General features: G+C 36.1%; 1 long non-coding RNA gene across 1 annotated transcript in view; it reads left to right on the top strand.

The window, feature by feature from the left end:
• Positions 1-21,571, top strand: part of LOC136762776 (uncharacterized) — a 203,251-nt gene extending 181,680 nt beyond the window's left edge. Inside the window, exon 4 of the long non-coding RNA XR_010820893.1 lies at positions 21,500-21,571. This is a non-coding gene — a long non-coding RNA (uncharacterized LOC136762776). The remainder of the gene's footprint in view (positions 1-21,499) is intronic.
• Positions 21,572-22,141: the final 570 nt, after the last annotated feature.

The following is a 22,141-nucleotide window of genomic DNA, read 5'->3' as shown; positions in this document are numbered from 1 at the left end:
AAATTATTAGTTTGGGTATTTATTGTCAGCAATATAACCTATAGACTATATACATTTATATTACAAAAGTACACTAATTAACACATTTGTAATATCACCTATTGGAGTTACACTCTATCTTTTCAGAGCTTTTTTTCCTGTTTCCCTATTCAGATTAACTTTTTACATTTGTGACTGTTTGTTAATGTAATACATTGACACTTGTAGAAATCCAAGACATGCACAGGCATTAAATGTACACACCAACAAGCATTTCACTAAGTAGACCCCAGTGTGCAATGAATTTTCTGTTAGTTGCTACTGCACATGCGTCTCTTTCAGGTAGTTATGAACAACATACAGTATGCATTTCTAAATACTGCAGGCAAAAATGATATGAGACAATACAAATATTACATAAAAAAAAAAAAAAACATTTATAGATGAAAATACAGTTTGCCTTAACATGGTTGAGTGTCACTTTAAGCATGCAATTTAATTCACAGCAGATTTCAGCCTCTCCAAAGCTAATCACATTTAACTCCTGCAGACTTCATAAGGCTTAAAGAGAATTAAGACTTGAAGGCTCTATATATTGAGTGTCAGAAAATAAAAGCAAAAATGAAAACAACAAGAAACACATTTTATCATGTGTGCATGCTTAGCAATCTTTTAGTCTACATGACAACAAGATCTTTATTATTATTATTATTATTATTATTATTATTATTATTAAAAAGAATGAGCTTGGTGATTTCATTCCACCCAAGTATTCTAAGCATAGTGTTTGAAAAATATGAAGCAGGTTTGCTATTTTCTTCAAGCACATTGATTTCTGGGGCTGTTTATGTGTATTGAGTAAAGATTGCCAAGCCTTTCTCCTACACTCATACACACTGCAACTTGATAACATGATTGTATGGTCCTCTGATTTTAGAGCTTGCATGTCCTATAATTTAACAATGGACTTTCATCTTGCAAAGTATTAAATTGTATTGTTAATTCTGTAATGCCCAGAACATCTGATATTGGTAGATTCAATATATTTTGACAGCCAGTAGCTGTTCATAGCTCAGAGTCAGATAGGTATAAACTTTTGTCTGTACTACTGTATAGCAAGTGGTATGAGTTGTACAGTGTTGCAAATGGAATTCAAATGTAAGAAATCAGTGTGTTCTTAAAAATAGCCTGGAATGCCGGAAAAAAACAGTCAATAAAATGATGTTTAAATCTCTAGTGTTTACATAATAAGAAAACAGTCCATTGATCAGAATCATACCAAATATTAAAAATGTAACAAGATACACTTAACTTTACTCAATTAGTGGTTATCAGATGAGCCGATATTCACAAAGTCAGCTGGATAATGTGCCATTAATTGATTTTTGGATTCATTTGAAATATATTAAAGAAATGTTGCCTTTGAATATTCTAAATACCACTTTAAGAGATAATGATAGTTATGACACCACAGGGTTCATTTTAATTATCTAAACATGGTGGAAAGAAAACATAGGTTTCCAAATTTAAATTTGGCAGCATCTGCAGTACATCTACTGTCTGACTCTGATAAAGGATGTAAGGCTTTGTGTAAAATGTTGTGTGCTTTAAGCTACATGTATCATGTATTTAATGAGAAGGCAGGGAGTTACATAATTTAACTAATTTGTACATTGAGAGCAAAGGAAATTATAAAAGGTAACAAAACACTGTTTCATGTTTTGAAATTCAACCCTGTGTTTATCTTTTCCATGTGGGGAATCAATCCACACAATTTGGAAAGGGCATTTGTGTTTTTTTCATTTTCATCTGCAGACATACAATTTGTGAAGTACTAGCACTGTAATGTTTTGGAACCAACTCTGTTTTCAGTAATAATTCATGTTCGCTTTCATATTTGTTCAGTAAACCTTTGCAGTATTAGAGAATGTCAAGTGTTTTTTCAACAGCCATTCACATCAGGATTTTGCATTTTTTGTGAGGCATATGATGATATAAGAAGTTATTCTTGATTTTACAGGTATGCGTAAGAGGCAGCAAGCAAGAAAGCGGGTTAATCTATATGCTCCAGAAGTTTGTGATTGTCTGCTAATCAATAGATGTGTAATGTTGGAAGCATGTGGACAATGATTACCTCTAAATGTAAATCAATCCCATCTGCTTTGCCAATACAGGATCCTCCAATAAAGTTGATCTTGAAGAAAAACAACAGCAAATAGATACGCTGAAAAGGAATAATAGATTACATTGAAGTAAGTTACAAAATAAGGCCAGAAATACTATGTTCTACCTGTAGGAGAGTTATTTTAGCTTACAAAGCATAATTTAGCCTTTCCAAGCCATTGGGGTCCATGTTTCCTTGTATACCTTCTCTATACACTGAAACCAATTTTAAAGATACCAAATAATAAAGGCTACATTGTTTTAGTATTCACTTTAAACTTGCGTATTGATGAATGCTTTCACTTTAATTATATTGGATTCAGTATTTGAATTATTGTACCTTTTCATGATTATTGGGACAGTTAGATGTATATTCCACTTAAACTTGAGAGGTATTTTACATATGAACCTATAGCTGTATAATAATCGATGTGATATAACTCCTAACACTCCCCCGACCACACACGCACATGCACACACATACACACACACACACACACTTTTCCTCATATACATCACTGTCACAAAAGCCCTGTACGCGCACCATCAAAGTCAAAATGAGGTTTTCTTCTTAGAGCTGTTAACATAAAGAACAGTGGCTGTTTCTGCTGGTATTGATGATTCACACTCCTGTTATAAATAGAAACAAAGGTAATAAACACTGATGTTAAGATGTTAAAGTAATGTTAATGTAAATAGTTTTCCCGTCTGTGCTGCTGCCCTTTTAGTTCTGTTGTTGTTTTTTAAACTGTGGCTGATGATGATAAATGAAAAACAGACCTATGCAGTACTTCCTCCTGCTGTATTATCCCCTAACTGTGGGCAGGCTATAATCTCCAGAGTGCTCCACACTGCACCTTTCACAAGCCTTTAAAGTGCATTAAAAGTTAATATGAAAAGAACAACAAATGTTACTTAAGGTTCTCATACACTATTTACGGAACAAGCAGAAGGCTATTGTGAATTGGGATTATGGCAGGAAACTGGCTTCCATACACTATCTATACTTTATGAAAGCCTTCTGCTCCATTTTAGTAGATACCTGCTTTTTTCCATATTTTAATTGGGGCCTCTGGGAAATCTTGTTGAATTAAACTAAGGTCAATTTGCATTGACCTTCTGATTAAGCATTAAAAAAGTGCACGGTTGTGCTCAGAGCTCTGTCGCTCTTTTTTGAAAGATTACAGGGGTCCTCTTCTTCACCTGAGCAATGAGACTTGAATCTCACTGGTTTTGCCTAGGATTTAAAGGTGATGAAAGGCTAGAAGTAAAATTAAAGTGGGTATGATTCTTGCCTGTTTGTTTTGTCTATTATAACATTTTTTTATTTTGTACTGAAGTGCCTAGTAACATTTTGTTTGTCTGGTTGTACACACACTTTATTATTTATTCATTTTGTATCTATACAATCTGTTTAAGAACTGCAACCAAGGGTTAACTTTACTGCAGTTTCCAGTATTACTAGGTAGTCATGTTTCCTCCCACTTAATTCAAATCTAAAATGTCACATATTTGGTGTAGGCATCAATTAATGGGCATTGATATTTTAAATGATCACTGAAATGCCAACTGTAAAATGTTCTCTCAAAGATAGCTTTTAGTTAACAAAGCACTATAAACAGTAATGTACTGAGAGAATAATTGTTCTCTGTTCATTTAAAGATTAAAAAAAAAACAGAATAAGTAGTGCATACATGTCATGAATCAGTGCAATTAATTTAACTAAAGAAAATATGACTGAAACAAACAAAATACAAAAACATTTTCCGTCTAAATTAGTGTCTATGGAGAAGTAAATTGCAGTAACACAGTAGAGATCTCAGGAAGTTTCATGTTTTCTATGTAGGATAGTCTTAATACATGAGGTCCAGGTTTAATGCAGTATTTCAATTTAATCTATGTCTTCTACTTAAGCTGACCATGGGAAATTAAAGAACAGACTGCATTAAGTCCCTGGTACTATGCATAAGGATAAGCAAGGCCAATAATAGTTGATTTACATTTAATTAACATGACATGTAGTCAGACATTTCAAATTATAATGTTCTAATTTGTTTTTTTTGCCTCTCTTGATTATTATCCAATCATCCATAATGGATACTCAACAGAGCATTTGTTCATAGTGTGTATGCAAATGTATTGATCTTCAAAGGTTGTTTGAAAAGGGTGTAATAATAATAATAACAATCGAGAAAATCCATTAAAAAAGTTGTTGAATACATTTTTACTCTTATACATGTGTGCCCACATTGAATGAGAGAAAATATTGACACTTAGCTCATCTGTGACCCAGGCCTCTGGTTTGCTTACTTTTTTTTTTGCTTTGAAGTTTTCTATTGAAAACTCTTCTTTTGAAACAGACTTTTCATCCTATTCAGTGGCTATACATGTACAGCCTGCTCGATGCAGACATTGAGCCATCTGCCACACTGCCATGCTCTTAAAATAAAGATTGAAAAATTGAAAATTGTAGTTCAAGCTCTGCGTCTCTCTCCAGAAGCAAAGGAAAAGAATGGAATCCACTTGTGAGACTGTAGAAATGCCCAAAACCTGATTGATCAATTCTGTGATGTTGTTTCAGAGATGTAATCACTAAATATTATAATTTTGAAATATATTGATATGTATCAGCTTGATCTCAAGTATATCCAGCTGCTCCACTTTTGTGCTATGCTGTTACTTTGTGAATGCATTTTTAGTTGTTCTAATTAGCTCTTCTTGCAAAAGTAGCTTCTGAGAAGACTTTTTTAAAAGGTAGCGATGCTGGACTTTTAGGGGCTGTTGTGTTGCAGTGGAGAGGGCCCTTAATGGGAAAATCGTCCGGGCAGGATTATGGGGAAGCTGAGAGGGGGCAGCTGGGCCAGATACCGAGGCGCCCTACCAGCCACGGGGGAGCCGGAGCAGAGCTTTGACAGCTTAGGGTTTTTAGGGGAGCTTGTCATGTCAGTCGCTGCCCGTGTCATAGACCCAAGTCAGAGCTACTATAAAGGAATTACTACTACTATTAATATTAAATCTACCTTTCTACGATGACTGGAGCAGTAATCTTAAATTCAGTTGTCATGCATTGACGTAGATGTTTTCTGTAAATACAGTGGAGTATTCAGGCTTGAAGGATAAGTTATTTTGGAGGGTGTATTTACATTGTTAACATGTTGTTAGAAGACATGATACATATTGCTGTGCAGTTTCATCACACATTTGATGGTAGTAACATCTTGCAAGAAATGGTGAAAACAAATAATGTGAGGGTATGGTTATAATATGAATGGGAAACTATTAGTTTAAAAGTCATTTTCAATCTAAAACCATTTGGAATCCAATCATCTATAAATATCGGATGACTTAAAAACAAATAGAAGAAAACATATTTTAAGAGCAAGAGTGGGTATTCAAAACTTTAATCCGCATTGCGTTTCAAGTCCAAATAAATTAAACTTTCTGCAATGTTGCACGATTTAGCTTCTGTTGGATTTCAGCTTTTTCAAAAGTCAACCTGTGAACATGCATTTGTGAACCCTCCTGCTTTGGCAGGCTGTGTAACCTGCTTAGAAGTTCAGCCATGATTGCCATGTTCAATTTACAACCACCATACTAATCCGGAGCTGTATTGACCTGGGATGCTGTCCATGGTGTTAGAATTCACTTACATCACAGAGATTTTTGATCAGGCTTGACGCTCTTTCACATTCTCACAGAGCAGGACTCAGAGTTTTGCTGCAGCCAACAATACTTGTTAGATTATGGCCTTTGAACCAGATCAAAGTCCCTTTGAGAAAGGGATTTGGATTCTCCCACACAACAAACATGCCTAATTTAGATTTCCTTTCTATCTGTGTGAAAACCCCTGGCAAAAAGGCTTCATGCAGAACAGTTTGCAATTCTAATGCTTTCTAGCAACCCACCCTCCCTCTCCCCAACAGCAAATGCATGTATAACTTTCTCCTAATTGGTTGATCCTTGAACAGGACTTCATATTAATCATGTTATTTGTCAAGTGCATTGTGTAATCTGTTAAATTGGGATTCTAGAGAAATTGCCTGGGACTGACCATCGCTGGTTGAGCATGAGGTCAGACTGCATTGAGATAGCAGTGTTTGACTTTAAAACATTGGTGCATGCTGACAAAGAAACTGAAAGAATATGGTAGAAAGTACAGAAGGGTAAATTATTTAATTTAGTATCTCCTTTGTTTGTTTTCTGGGCCTAAATCCTCCAAATCCAGCCCAAGAAATGTCAGTGTCTCACAGTAATATGAATTTGTTGCAACTGATATATGCTGCTACAAGGTTTACAACAGCACACATGACTGTAAGCTGTATAATGTTTTATTTAGTATTTGACTTAAGTACATCATAATGTTCATGACAGTTTGGAAGAACAAATGTGTCTCAAATGTTTTTCAGAATATATGGCTTTTATGATGAGTGATGTATGGTTAACAGACTAGTCAGCAAGCCTTAAAATCCATTAGACAACAGGTCATGAATGACAGAAAGGCTGCCTTAAAGGTGCACTATAAATAAAATAAATTAAAAAAAAAACATAACAAAACAACGATAGAAACCAGAACATATAATAAAAATAAATCAATTATATGGATGGAATATCTGCTCAGGAGAGAATAAGAGAAGAAAGTGTACAAATGTATTAGAATACAATTTTCAAGGTCAAACAGAACAAAACAATAAAATTAACAAAGTTAATTTAAATTAAATAGGATCTTATACAATTATAATTTGACAATAAGTGAAAAAAAAAAGCAATAGTAATGCAAAATAACTATAATGGAAGAGTAACAAAAATCCCATGTACAGTTTTAAGCTATAATATCAGCTTTCTTTTTTAATTATTGTTGCGTTGGATGTATTTCATTTTGTTGAACAACATGAATAGAAATGAGCAATGTGCACCCTCCCACTCTTTATGGGATTAGCACCCCCTGGTGTAGACTGTGTTGGAGTAGAGATGCAGAAACACATTTTAAGCTTTGTTCCACTTTGTGAAGTTGTGATAAGTTAATCACTTGTTGGAATAAGCTACTGCTCTGGGTTCAGAAGTAATACATATGGCATGTATCATTTTTATGTTCACCCAGTGAAAGCATTTTTAGTCACATATTGTACCTTAATTCACTTTGCTCGTTAATTTGTATATGTGTATGTATGTGTTTATTTATGACAAATGTATGGGATAGAAACTTTTAAGGCTGTTTACAAATACCAGAGGTAAAGTATTTGGATATAGTTTAGGTTGTAGGTAAAAATCAAACTGAAGAATGAAGAATTTTGTATTGTGTGTGTGACACATGTAACAGTTATCAATTTTACAATGTCAGCTTGGATTGACAATTAAAACAGCTTGTATTTCCCTGGCCGTAGGGGTTGTCAAATAAGCCACCCTGTTTGAAAATGCAGGATCTACCATGCTTGATAATAGAGCTGTTATTTGAATGGCATAGAAAACATTATATTCACAAGTGTGTAACAGTAAGACTCTCATACATCCCTAACTATTTCAGACAAAAAGGATTTGGATTGTGAAAGAATTCTCTATCTTTTTAAATATTTCATATGAATTAATTCACTTTATAATGAGTGTTTCTCTGTGTTCATGTTCCTAAAATTTCTGGAATATTATTCACCAAGAATGTCAATAAAGCAAGTCTGGGAAAAGCATAGTTTCAGTATCTTCTTTCCTAGACAAAAAAGAAATAAACTAAAAAGATCTAGTACAACTTTTATAAAGGACTTTAAAGAATTTGTAGATAATTCATATTGTGTGCCATGAAATGCAGTTTTGAATATTTTGACAGTAAAAGCCTCCTTGTAAACAAGGCTGGGAACATTGTTTTTGCTGTCGCTCAACGCTCTCGTCACTTACATTTGTTTAAAGTGAATATACAAACATCAGCTCCATAATTACTAGTGACAACTTTTTCTGTTTATTCAGTTGCCTCTCATGCATAGAGCTGGGCAGCTGAAAATGTGAGCACTAATTCATAAAGTGACTTATACTACTGTATACAGATGTGTTTTTCTAAGCTTAAAAAGGTCTGTATTATTATCATCATCATTATCATTATTTATTTCTTAGCAGACGACCTTGTATATACACCATGACCACTGGACTTGTAGGGGAGGGGGACAGAGAGTGAGAGAGAGGGATGCAATATGTATCCAATATATCCATCTTAAGATCAAGATATAGAAATAAAGGTATATTAAATGATATCCTAAAATGTGAAATGTTAAACTTTCTCTTTAAATGCAGTAAGACCATGATAGTCAATTACTATTAACTGATATTTTTATAATTAGATGGAGTGGCAGGTGTGTTGATTGCTAAGTATGCTTTAGATTAACTTAACTTTTAGTGCTTAGGCTTTCATAGTGCTTCATGATTCATATTGAACTACAGGTTAGTTAAATGATTTGAATTAAGAACCAAACAGCAACATCAACTATAGTTCACTTTTAGAGAAAACATGGCTGACAATCACTTAAATATGCCAACATGTAAAATAATACAAAAATCATGAATAATATTTGTGTGGAAGGGTTAGTACACTGGTTGTAGTATAGATTTACTATAAAGGCAGTTTTTTTGGTCATTTGATTGTTTATAGTACTGTGCAAAAGTTTTAGGCAGGTGTGAAAAGTAAGAATGCTAAAAAATAGACATGTTAATAGATTATATTAACTAAATGCAAAGTGAGTGAACAGAAGAAAAATCTAAATCAAATCCATATTTGGTGAGACCACCCTTTGCCTTCAAAACAGCATCAATTATTCTAGGTTCACTTACACACAGTTTTTGAAGGAACTCGGCAGGTAGGTTGACCCAAACATCTTGGAGAACTAACCACAGGTCTTCTGTGGATTTAGGCAGCTTCAGTCGCTTCTCTCTCATGTAATTCCAGACAGACTCGATGATGTTGAGATCAGGGCTCTGGGGGGGCCATACCATCACTTCCAGGACTCCTTGTTCTTCTTTACACTGAAGATAGTTCTTAATGACTTTCGCTGTATGTTTGGGGCCGTTGTCATGCTGCAGAATACATTTGGGGCCAATCAGATGGTATTGCATGATGGATAAGTATCTGCCTGTACTTCTCAGAATTGAGGAGACCATTCATTCTGACCAAATCCCCAACTCCATTTCCAGAAATGCAGCCCTAAACTTGCAAGGAACCTCCACCATGCTTCACTGTTGCCTGCAGACACTCATTTGTGTACCGCTCTCCAGCCCTTCAGCGAACAAACTGCCTTCTGCTACAGCCACATATTTCAAACTTTGACTCATCAGTCAAGAGCACCTGCTGCCATTTTTCTGCATCCCAGTTCCTGTGTTTTCGTGCATAGTTGAGTCGCTTGGCCTTGTTGCCACGTCGGAGGTATGGCTTTTTGGCCACAAGTCTTCCATGAAGGCCACTTCTGACCAGACTTCTCCGGACAGTAGATGGGTGTACCAGGGTCCCACTGTTCTCTGCCAGTTCTGAGCTGATGGCACTGCTGGACATCTTCCGATTGCAAAGCGAAGTAAGCATGATGTGTCTTTCATCTGCTGCAGTAAGTTTCCTTGGCCGACCACTGCGTCTACGGCCCTCAACGTTGCCCGTTTCTTTGTGCTTCTTCAAAAGAGATTTTGAAAGATTTTTGAAATCATTCTTACTTTACAGCATTTTTTCACACCTGCCGAAAACTTTTACAAAGTACTGTATGCCACATTACCATTGTCTATGCATAATAGTAAAGAAAGTATGTATGTATTTATGTTTTAGAAATAGGTTACTCTATACTGAATCTCAACTAAATAATCCTGATTTTAATCTAGTGCAGACTGAGAAAATGAAGTGACACAACTGACATTTGGATTCATCCATAGAAAATGTTTTAACATATTACTTGCATAGCTCAAAATACTTTCAGACTTCATACAGGTCAATTGACTTGAAATAGCAATTGGTTTCGCTCAAGTTACTTAATTGTACAGCAACCAAGTGTTTGACCAACTGCTTAAAATAAACCTGAAAGGAAATTGCACAGACCCTGTTCTGCCTAATGAAGCAATATAGATTTGTGAACACTGAGTGAAAATTATCCAGAAGGGTACATGTATGCTTCATTGTGGTGAAATGTATGAAAAATGTACGCAGCAATAGAAAATAGCAATGCCTGTCTTGAAGTAATTGCATTTCATATTTTTCCATATTAAATAATAATCATAATAATGGTTATGTTTATAACTTTCAGATGAAGCTTTGAGTATTCCTGGCCTCCTCTCGCTTATGAGAGGAACTTGAACTACAGTATTTTTAAAGAAATATCTTTCTTGGTAATAATAATATTAATTCTTAGTGATGATGATTGGCTCAAACACTTAATTTACCCTGCCCTTTCATGTGATTTGAGTGTATCTTAGATACAGGGAGGGAGGAATTCAAAGAAACAAACAGACCATCAGATTTGTAAATACACAAATAACTAAAAATAAAATCAAACAATCAGTCACTAAACTGTATGGTCTCAACCAAAGCCTTAATTTTATTAAATCTGTGGTCTTATTAATGTCGATCCAACTCTTCAAATTCAGCAGCTATATCAACATTATATATCAACAAATATCAACTGGTCACCCCTCAGCTAGAGTTTTACTGATAAAGGGTATTGTTAAAACATAAGGGACATATGAGTTTCTAACTCAGATGGCAGCTGATATATACATATACACACATTAGTCTACTTCCCGTTGTATACAAAGCATTTACAAAGGTGTTAACACATCGGCTTCGTGAAAGTGTGGACTTTCTTTATGCAGCCCAGCGGGGATGTATTTATTTTTAATAGGCTTTTAATTGAAGATTACACATTCACTCAGTTACTGTGGAGTATTTAAAGAAGCTTAGTCACTATACTTTTAATATTCAAACATTCTCTGAAATCTCTCTCTCTCGCTCTCTCATATTTTATTATAATTATTATTTATGTTGAAAATATCTGTTTGTTTGTTCCATTTGGGAAGCATCCCCTCCAATGAAAATGGCATAAGACCTCATTCCTGTTAATGCCCAAGATACCACCAGATCAAAAAGACTTCCACTTAGTACTGACTGAGGCTTTGGCAAAGCCAGCAACTTAACAGTGTTCCACTGGCATTTAAATAAAGGCTACAAGGATGTTCTATGAAAAAAAAAGCTCTATAGGCTTTAGTTTAATAACTGACAGAAGGAAATGTTTATTTAAATAATGGTAACCACGCTATACTGATCCCCACCCTACTACCACCTTGTCAAATAAAATGTTCCCTTCCTCAAAAACAGATCCTTTCCTAAAAATAATTAGTTGTGATGGCTTCGCCACTGTGACTGAGCACACATGTTCCTTGTGCCACAGGTGCATTGTGGGAGCCACGATTAGGTGACAGCTGTGACAGTCCCCATCTGTGCTCGTCTGCCTCTGAGGGACCAGCCTTAGAAGATGACAGGACAGTTTTAGTTACGGGAGAAAAGAGGGGGAAAAATAGAGCCTCTCCACCTAACTCCCAGAGGACTAGCAACCATGAAAATTATAGCTGACAGGCACACTACTGATGCAGTGTTTGTAACTTATCAAAAGCTGTTAAGCTCTTCACGAGGTTGCAGTCAAACATCCTCTTCTGTGTGGGGGTAGACATCAGAACAGAAATGAATAGTAATCACTCTGTTTAAGGCCCCCTTTTTCTGTGGAAAACTTTAGCTTCTTTTCATCAGTACAAATGACCTACTTTATCAGTTTTCTAAAAGTTGATATTTATACTGTGTACAAAATGAGGGAAGTAATCAGGCTTTCACAAGCTTTTCACAACAAAGCCATTAGACCTGCATTTTACAGCTGTACATCTTTTGAAAATATATTTTTAGTATCTATTTCTGACATCCATTTGTGTTTGTCAGATATCACTTTGATTTCTGTATGTACACCCCCCCCCCCACCACCACACACACAACTTTTAAGGTTCATCAATTTACATTGTATTCAAATGCCCAAATTTGTAGGCTTTCTAAATGTCAATGAGTTTTAATTAAATGTATGTAGTATTGCTGCCATCCATAACACTTGTATTTATAGAAAAGAAACAACGAAAACAGTAAACTTAAGGCTGTCAGTCCTTACTGGAGCTGACATTGTCAGAGGAGCATTTTCTTTGGAAGAAGAAAAAGCATAAGGCAGTATTTGATTCAATACTCAATGCCCTCAAGACAAACAATTGAAGAACAAACATTAGGTTCTGCTTATCAGACACTATGAAATAGCCCAAGATTAAGTCATTGAAACAATGTCAGACATTTTGAAATGGATCAGAAAGGGCATGGTGGGAAAAACAACAACAAAAAACAGTTAATTTCCAAATGTGGAAAAATAAACTGCTAGACAGGCCCCAAGTAATCTGCTTGTCTGAGAATTAAAATATCAAATAACTCTGCTGGACGATTTGTAATTTGCTCTTGTATTACACAAAGGAGTTTCCGATCCGTTCCCTATGTTAAAGAGGCAGCCGTTTCTTATTGCTCATTTTGTTATTGATTTTTAAATAGAGATTGCAGTGGTTAATCAAAGGCTATAGCTCACAAACGCAGACCACTTCATTGTGGCTAGACAATTAGTCCTTGAATTATAAGGGATATCATTACTCTTGAGGATAGGGGTATTAAACATCTGAAAACATACACCCACATTCTTCTGTCTCACACCTGAGGCACGCTCCCTCTTCCAGTACAGTTAACCCTTTCCTTTGATTTGGAAAGCACTGAGTAAAGGGAATTAACGGCCAACGCGGCTGCAAAAGACATTCCCCTGAGGTGCGCTTTTAAGAGTCAGAGCTATTATGTGAAAACAATATACAAAGAAATAGGCTTCCTGGCATCATTTCTCTTTCACACTTCACAAGCAGTTATTCGTGAAACTCACACATACAACAAATAGGATACTCTCAAGAATGCTTTAAGTGTTTCTGAGAGTGCTGTTATAAGTATACCAATTTAGTTTCTGGAACATTCTACTGGAGTGAGCCCAGCTGCTGGGTTCAAAAGTAGCTCAGGTGGAGAGTGAAATAAATGTTGATATTAACAAAGCATTTAAATGCACTTCACAGCATTACAAACGTTGCCTGAGAGTTCATGAGTTTCCAAATTGAGCATGCGGGTTGCCCCAGGTGATGTAGCCAGGTTACCAGATTTAAAACCATTGGCTTTTGAAGAGTTGGTCAGTTTTGCTCTGAAGTATAAACACAATGGAACTTGAATTTTAGAACACAACTTGGCCACCTTATATATTTGTTTTGTGCTATTGGTTATTTAAAACATGAGTTGGTAGAAATGTCATTGGCGAAAATATTATTTTCATTGCATTAGTGCTGTGCATTCTGGTATTTGCCATTACTTTTGAAATATATGTATATCATATATGCAATTAAATGTGCTGGATCCAGCCTTCTAGGGTGACCGGTTTGCTCAGTACATCCAGCTACATTTTTGGTCATTAACTGAAAACAATAGATTAGACGCTACTCCATACTGAACATATCTCTGATCCATTATTATAGCTCTGGGTTTAGCACAGGAGTAAAAGTATAATGTTAAATTAATTGTTTTTTAAATACATGAAGAATTAAGCTAATAATTGCCCTTACTACAGCATTATTTACATTCTATACTTGGTGCAGAGCTTTCTTGTTAAAAGTTATAATAAAGTATTGAATCAAAGGTTGTCAAAAAATAGCTATGGGTTGCTAATTGGTGGCCTCATTAGTCTTCCATCAGGAGGACACGATTAAGTCTAATTTACTGTGCATTTCCATTAGCTGTTTACCTCAGTTTAAAAAATATAGTATAATTAATGGAAACGTGTTTTAATAATAAATAAAATAAGCTATTTTAAATACACTGTGCCTTTACTTTTAGCAGAAACATGCCTTTCAGACTCACACAGACATCTAAGATGCATCTTTTGAACACAAATTATGATGCCTAAACAATTTTTTAATGGGTGTGATCTCAGATTACAGTATTACTACTAATTACAATATATAATATAATACTGTCTGAAATGCAATACCAAAGTTACCTTAGTTACTCTAAGATACTCTATGGTATGATTTACCATAAGCCGATACAGGTAGTCCTCGATTTGCAGCATTTTGACTTACGGCGATTCATGATTACGTTGATTCATACTTACAGCACTCTGCCATTGACACCCACATACTACTTAAAGTGCTCAATCCTCACACTTACTCGAACTCGAGTTGTAAAGATGGAGGAAGTGATCCTGCTTCACATTATACTAACTAGACACAAAATAAGACAGACAGAAACTTCCAAAGTTTGCTTAAAGTGATTTATTGTTGTGTATGACATTATTGATGCTGAAAAATCCCCAGCAAATCGTCTTTGATAATTATTTATTTAATAAATGATTCTATCTGCTTTCTGCCGGCAACATCATAGAGGACGTTTTCTCAGAAAAACGAAAATGTTGAGGACCTGTAACATATACCAGGTCACCATAAGTAGCCTACCATACAATTTGGGTGCATAGTTACAAGAGGGTATAGTGGACAAAGTGACTTTCAGTTTTTTTATACAGCTCTATATTCTCAGCTCCACAGGAGTCTATTTTTCTTTTATATATTACAAAAAATAAATTGGTATATTCAGGTATTCCACTATACTGACTGGAGGAGAAATACATTCATATACACTCACCTAAAGGATTATTAGGAACACCTGTTCAATTTCTCATTAATGCAATTATCTAACCAACCAATCACATGGCAGTTGCTTCAATGCATTTAGGGGTGTGGTCCTGGTCAAGACAATCTCCTGAACTCCAAACTGAATGTCTGAATGGGAAAGAAAGGTGATTTAAGCAATTTTGAGCGTGGCATGGTTGTTGGTGCCAGACGGGCCGGTCTGAGTATTTCACAATCTGCTCAGTTACTGGGATTTTCACGCACAACCATTTCTAGGGTTTACAAAGAATGGTGTGAAAAGGGAAAAACATCCAGTATGCGGCAGTCCTGTGGGCGAAAATGCCTTGTTGATGCTAGAGGTCAGAGGAGAATGTGCCGACTGATTCAAGCTGATAGAATAGCAACTTCGTTACAACCGAGGTATGCAGCAAAGCATTTGTGAAGCCACAACACGTACAACCTTGAGGCGGATGGGCTACAACAGCAGAAGACCCCACCAGGTACCACTCATCTCCACTACAAATAGGAAAAAGAGGCTACAATTTGCACAAGCTCACCAAAATTGGACAGTTGAAGACTGGAAAAATGTTGCCTGGTCTGATGAGTCTCGATTTCTGTTGAGACATTCAGATGGTAGAGTCAGAATTTGGCGTAAACAGAATGAGAACATGGATCCATCATGCCTTGTTACCACTGTGCACGCTGGTGGTGGTGGTGTAATGGTGTGGGGGATGTTTTCTTGGCACACTTTAGGCCCCTTAGTGCCAATTGGGCATCGTTTAAATGCCACGGCCTACCTGAGCATTGTTTCTGACCATGTCCATCCCTTTATGACCACCACGTACCCATCCTCTGATGGCTACTTCCAGCAGGTTAATGTCACAAAGGTCGAATCATTTCAAATTGGTTTCTTGAACATGACAATGAGTTCACTGTACTAAACTGGCCCCCACAGTCACCAGATCTCAACCCAATAGAGCATCTTTGGGATGTGGTGGAACGGGAGCTTGGTGCCCTGGATGTGCATCCCACAAATCTCCATCAACTGCAAGATGCTATCCTATCAATATGGGCCAACATTTCTAAAGAATGCTTTCAGCACCTTGTTGAATCAATGCCACGTAGAATTAAGGCAGTTCTGAAGGCGAAAGGGGGTCAAACACAGTATTAGTATGGTGTTCCTAACAATCCTTTAGGTGAGTGTATAATGTCAAAAGATCCTTACATGCAAATACACATACATACACAGTGCATTAATTTATTGGAAAACAGAATCAAATGTTAGAATTCTACATGCATTCCAGAAATTGTGAAAATTGTTTATATGTTCACCATAAAAAAAGTGTATTAATATTTATTTAATCATTGATTCTCTATATATCCTTTCATGATGACAAGAATAATGTGCAGATAATTCCAGTTACACATAGAAAAAGATATTTAAATGCTAGGATGTAAGTGTGTTGGGCAGATTGCCTGAGAATGACGAGGAGAGTCTTAAATGGAGGTTACAGAGACATAGATATTAGATGTTGATTTTCCTCATTTAAATTCAATTCTCTCAGACATCTTCTCTGGACATTAATGAGGTTGGAAAAATGACAAGTGTGAGGGTTGTGTTGCTGGGTCCATTAAGGATCATCTGCTCCTCTCTGACACCAGTTGCCTCCAATATTCATTAAAAGCGAAAGGCACTTCCAGGGAGTGACCAGAGTGGGGCTATTAGTCTGCTATTCTGAATTTGGAAGAAGAAACTGCTATGCATAATATCTTTGGAATTAGTATTAAGTTTCATATATATTGTTCCTTCTTGTGTGTACTTTAAAGCATATTGAATTAAAAATAAAGTAAATTGTATATTTTAAGAAAGGAAATGTATACACACACATACAGTTAGGTCCATAAATATTTGGACAGTGACACAGTTGTCATCATTTTGGCTCTGTACACCAACCACAATGGATTTTAAAGGAAACAATCAAGATGTCCTTTAAGTGTAGACTTTAATCTTTAATGTGAGGGTAGTTACATTCAAATTGGGTGAACGGTGTAGGAATTACACCCATTTTTATATGAGGTCCCCCCAATTAAATTGTGAGTTTCAATATTTGGTTGCAAATCCTTTGCAGTCAATGACTGCCTGAAGTCTGGAACCCATAGACATCAGCAGATGCTGGGTTTCTTCCCTGGTGTTGCTCTGCCAGACCTGCACTGCAGCTGTCTTTAGTTCCTGCTTGTTCTTGGGGTGTTCTGCCTTCAGTTTTGCCTAAGAAATTAAAACAAACCAATCAGACAGACAGCAAAAATATTAGGTGTGGCCAAATCAACTACTAAGTACATTCTTAAAAAGAAAGAATGCACCGGTGAGCTCAGGAATACCAAAAGGACCGGAAGACCATGGAAAACAACTTTGGTGGATGACAGAAGAATTCTTTCCCTGGTGAAGAAAATACAATTAAGCAATGAACATCCCATCATGCTCTGTGGCATGTATAAAAATGCTGAGCAGGCCCAGTTGAACTCGATTTTGGATCAAGATGGCAAGAGGAAAGGATCTCATTACAAAGACAAATGCATATTTGAGAGTTCAGTGGTGCAAAAACCATAGGCACTGGTCTACAGAAATGTGGAAAAAGTGATATGGTCGGATGAGTCATCCATCACCATATTCTCGTGGGTGAGTGCATGTGTGGGACACCAAGAGAACGGTACAGGCCTGACTGCTTGACCCCTACAGTGAGGGGGCCGGAGGCTCTGTTATGCTGCGGGGGGCATTTTTCTGGCATGGTTTGGGTCCACTTGTCCCCTTAGAGGGAAGGGTCACTGCAAATCATGACAAAGTTATCCTTTATCCTATAGAGACACATTTCTATTCTGATGGGAGTGGGCTCTTCCAGGATGACAATGCCCCCATCCACAGGGCACGAAGGCTCACAATGATGTGAATCATATGCTATGGCCTTCGCAGTCACCAGATCTCAACCCAATTGAACACCTATGGGAGATTGTGGCTCTCCACCACCATCATCAAAACCCCAAATGAGGGAATGTCTTTTGAAAGAATGGTGTTCATCCCTCCAGTAGAGTCCAGAGACTCATAGAATCTGTGCCAAGAGCATTGAAGCTGTTCTGGCAGCTCGTGGTGCCCAGCACCTTACTGACACACTTTATGTTGGTTTTTCCTTTAATTTGTCACCTGTCTGTACTTGTGTGTGTGTATATATATATATATACACGGGTCTGGAAAAAATTAAGAGACCACTTAACATTGATTTCTGAACTTGGAGTGGTCTCTTACTTTTTCCCACAGCTGTCTATATATATGAGAGGAGAGAGATTTATTTTTGACTGGTTGAATATCTCAGAGTTGCTGGTGTGGGAACAGTTTTTTGTTTTTACGTACTGTACACATGAAGCATTATATTATCATATCATCGATACAGAACCTTTAATAAATCTGATAATCAAGACTTATTGAACAGACTGAAATTATATCTTGGGAAATAAGCTGAGATAATTATGAAGCTACCTAGCTGGATAAAATGGATCAATGTTCAAGTCATTTTTCCTTTGTTGACCTCGGCCTAATTGAGTGTGAATCTTCATCTGAAATGGGCTGTCCCTGTATTCCCCGTTGGTTGGCAATGAGATGCTGAATTATGCCTTTTTTGATGTGATGCTTTTTTTTTTTTTACAAAAATAACTGATTCTGTGTGAGTCATTAGGGATATTATTCATTTGTATTGCCAAAACTATCCGTAGACTAATAAACACTGCCGCCAGTATCATGAGATAGTTTTATTGTCTTCCAATTGAAGAATAATGTGAAGGAATGCATGTTTCTTAAAAGATGCACAGTCTTTTTTTATATGTTTTTTTCTTAAAACATGTAATCTTTGATTTGCAATGAATTAATAAGGTCCATATGAGAGAAGGGGTGGATTTCTCTTTGCACTACCCAAAGCTACAGTTTACCATCACATTTAATATTGAACCTCAGGTGTCTGAAATCTAAACAGCTGATAGTATTTTGGCCAACCTTTTCCTGGCCCTACCTTCCACTTCGGTATATTACGTGAGAAAGTGAAAATTTAAGACTTGTGCTAAATAATATATAACCTCCCTTGGGTTTTAGTGTTATCATATAGTATCATCCTTATATTAAAACATTGGTATATGTCCATAGTTTGGAATGATGAATGGGATATAAGGTGGCATTGAGTCCTAATTCAATATAACTTGATATCTCAGTACTTTTTTGTTTGGTTGGTATAAATTCATGCACAGCTACACCCATGACTTACAGATATCAACATCATATCGCATTACATCGTGCTTGTTGTTTTTGGTTTTGAAACCACAGACTATCAACACATTCCTAACCATTATTATTCCCTGATATTGTGTGTTCATGGTAGGTTATTGAAAATGAAAATGTTATAATACAGTTTTGAATATCAAAGAAATACAATATTTAATATTTGGTAGGTCTACTATCTGCTGTAATTACTGTTAATAGGCTTTGGAGCATAGTGTCCATGATTTTATGATTTGTTTAAAGTAAAAACACAAACACTGATGCACCTTTAATTCAATAATCATCTAAAATCCATAATATAGTATTATTATTATTATTATTATTATTATTATTATTATTATGGTTATTATTCCATAGTAGTGGTATTAACAATAATCATTTAACAAAAAACTGGGAAATGTTATATTGATTTATTTTCAGTTACAGCTCAGATGTAGTAATTTTTGTAATTCTGTTCAAAATAAATCAGAGAATTCCATTTCTTAAATATCATCCTCTTTGGTGATTCCAAAAGTGTAAGATTGCAAATATCAGAGCAAGATAACTAAACTGAAATGCCTAGTCCCCGACATTTTAGGATTTTTTATTTTACATAGGTATACATTTTAAAAACAGATGAAAATTTGACAGGGATTTACAATGAGAATAAAGGGACTTCTTCCAAGTTCAGACACTGGGATATGAATAAATCAGCTCATAGAATTGTGCAGCAGTGTATACAATGGTATTGTCATCATCAATTCAAGACAACTATTATATATATTATGAGTGTTTAAAAACAGTTGCCTATCTACATGTAGTAGAATAATGAAGCTTATGTTCGTGAAATTATGAAATACCTTGGTAGGAGACTTAATTTTAATTAACCATGCCAAAATATCTACTATTATGATTACAGATTATAATGCATACAGAAGGGTTAATGACCTTTAAGGCACAGAAGTCATTTTGTAGGGATTACCCACACAGCATGCCTCTGCCTAGAAGAGGTTTCACCCGAGCCTTGCCGTAGCTCGCTTCAAATCAGTCCAGCTTTGATGAAGTAAGGAAGAGAGCATCAGTAAGCTGACTGATCAAACATCAGGACAAACCCACTGCCTCCAATAACACTGTGCCTCTGAGGGGTCTATAATCCCGGATTTGTTACACTCCATGCTCCTACCTTGGCTCGGTTCCAGTGCACACTGCATCCTTACTTAAAGATCAAAGTTTATTTATTTAATTTTTTCCTTCTTGTGTTTGTTTGTATCCATGTGCTGTTATGCACATAGGCAGGCCTGTAGCTCATCCACCTGATCTTAATGAGACCAGGGAGTGCAGGACAAAGTGAAAATCCAAGAAAACATTCACAGGAGAAAAGGGCCCTTTGTTTCAAATTCCCAAATTATACACTTCATTTTGCACCAATATCATGCATATTGCATCTATGACAGGACACAGGACTAGGTCAACCACTTTTGTACAAATGTAGAATTCTTTCTGTAAGGCTTTGTGCAATATTATAAGACATAGTCAAGTACACCCAAATTAATTATGTCTGTTTCCATTTATTTTGATTATAAACTCACTTTATGAATGTAGTAATTCCCAGTTGCATATAAATGCTTAAACACTCATTTGAAAGTAATTGATAAAATGTGAAATTCACACACTTAAAAGGGATGATGATGACAAGATATATTCCAGAGGATGTACATGGTTTATATTATGAAGCTGAAAACATGTTTTGCTTGCCGCAATCTGCTTAATGTAGTTTTCTACATATGCAGTCCGTTATAAACATCCACTTAATTTCCACCTCATTGAGGTTAAAGGTATTTCAACATAATGATTTTGAATTAGTATTTCCATACAATTTCACAATGGACACATCATCCTTGACTACTAGATCTCTCTTCTTTACAGTACTAACACTTTCATGTTTTTCTGCATTCTGCTACCATATATTTATTCTTATGAACCAGTGCTTTCTGAAATCGTCAACTGGTGCATCTACTCTAGTGATGTGTTGAAGAATGATGCCCTTAGTCCAGGAATTGCACAGATTTTAATTGCTTATAAAATAATGTCATGTTGACTGTGTTTGATGTGATTTAGATACCCTAGTCTTTTTGTATGTTAGGGTCAGCAGTCGTAATGTAATGATGTTTATAAAGTCCATCTATTTGCTGCTGGCAGTTTTTAATAGTTACTTGTTAGAAACCTCCAGGGTCACAGCACACAAAGCACAGAGGCACAACATTATTTCTATTTTCCTCCACAGTAGCAAGACTAAACAAGTTAATATCTCTTCCTTCTGAAATGCAGGGCTCAGTCTGAAGGTCTTCTGTCAGAGAAGGTGAAGACATGGTGGATGACAAAATCATCTATCAAAGCAGGATATCAGTAAGTAATTATATTCCTAATTCCTGTGGTCATAGGTCTATTCTGATCTTTTAAACATATATATATATATATATATATATATATATATATATATATATATATATATATATATATGTATGTATATATATGTTCACCAACAATCACTAGCCTAATAAACATAATACACAGCAATGTTGCATTGTAATTGCTTCTCATTTTTGCTGCAAAGGATGCAGCTTTATTTCTGGTACAGTTATTCCCTGCTAAAAAACAAACTGGTCATTGGGCAATTCGAGCAAATGCCGGAAGGCCGGTCCATTTTTTGGTTTGGTGGGCCGCTCGACTCCCGTGTGGGCTGGTTGTCTGCACCACAATTCGCCATCATCACCATCCCCCCCACCCCCCAGACCGTACTTAGCCAGCACACCCCCTTGACCACACTTCACCGGCAGCCGCACCCCACGAGTCCAGGGCCATTTTTCTAATTTCAACCTCTCCATCCATCATTTATATATTTAAATATGTACATAAACTGGATGAGCGTGAAACTTGATAGTGTAGATTCCCACACCTTAATTATTTACT

This window comes from Amia ocellicauda, chromosome 11, assembly GCF_036373705.1.
Source record: "Amia ocellicauda isolate fAmiCal2 chromosome 11, fAmiCal2.hap1, whole genome shotgun sequence".
Lineage (NCBI taxonomy): Eukaryota > Metazoa > Chordata > Actinopteri > Amiiformes > Amiidae > Amia > Amia ocellicauda.
Note: the sequence above shows the minus strand (reverse complement) of the source record. Positions and strands in the feature narration are given on the sequence as shown.